The following is a 1,076-nucleotide window of genomic DNA, read 5'->3' as shown; positions in this document are numbered from 1 at the left end:
GCCCTGATTTAACTGGTTAAAAATAATAAATACGTCTATAAACAAAGATATAAATGCATCAAGTTATTGTGGTTTCATATGGTTAAAAATGTGTTATTTTTGCAAAGTGGCCCGGCCCTTCGTAGATTTTTCTGTATGTGGCCCTCAGTGAAAAGCGTTTGGACACCCCTGCACTGGATGAATAATTCTACAATGCAAAAAGAATGAGAAATGAAAGTAAATAAAGTGTGTAAAGGGACTAAACCGTAAACAAAGTGTCCGACATTACATGAAGTAACTATGAATTAATGTAACTATCATTGTAAGCACAAACAGAGGATCATGGGCATCAGGGCCATATATGTAGTCATAAAACAACTGGTATGACGTTATGGGTAGCCTATACCGATTAAGTTCCTATTGGTGCTAGGGGCGGCTTTTGACGCGCGTGAAATGCGCACCGCTGCACTTCGGCGCCGGTGTGTGGCCGGCTTAAGAACAACAAAGCAAACATACAGTAAGTGTGAACAAGGACAGCAAAGTAGAGCCAGGGGGTATCAATAAATGAAACAAAGTTAGTCATGTGTGGAACAAGAACAACAAATGTGTGAACAGGTGTGCGTGTATATCTAACTTGAAAAACAAGAACAAAGTGAAGGAACAGGGAGGAATATTATGTTATTAATAAACAAACAAAATACTCCACATACATCAGGCTGAAGTCAAGGATAGCAAAGTGCATCATGGGGGTATTCTATCAAAGTCGCTAACGAAAGCGGCGCTTAGTTGATTAAGCCCGGTTAGAACTAACGCCAACTTCCCCTTGAGGCTAAAGCCGTTCCATCAACCCAGTTCAGCCACGCCTTGATCAGGTTAGTTCAAGCCAGGCTTACGTTATCGTGGATTACGCGTGTTCACGAGATATATAACCAGCCCAGAACCGTGAATGTTGAATCATGCATCAAATGTCCGAAAAGGACCGAGCAGGATCTTTTCCAGCGGTGAACAGAAGCTGCTTGTGGAGGTCTATGAGGAGTACAAGCATATGATAACTCAAAAAGGGAAAACCTTAACCACTAATAAAAACAGGGAGGCCG

Source organism: Pollachius pollachius (genome assembly GCF_949987615.1).
Source record: "Pollachius pollachius genome assembly, chromosome: 11".
Taxonomy (NCBI): domain Eukaryota; kingdom Metazoa; phylum Chordata; class Actinopteri; order Gadiformes; family Gadidae; genus Pollachius; species Pollachius pollachius.
Note: the sequence above shows the minus strand (reverse complement) of the source record.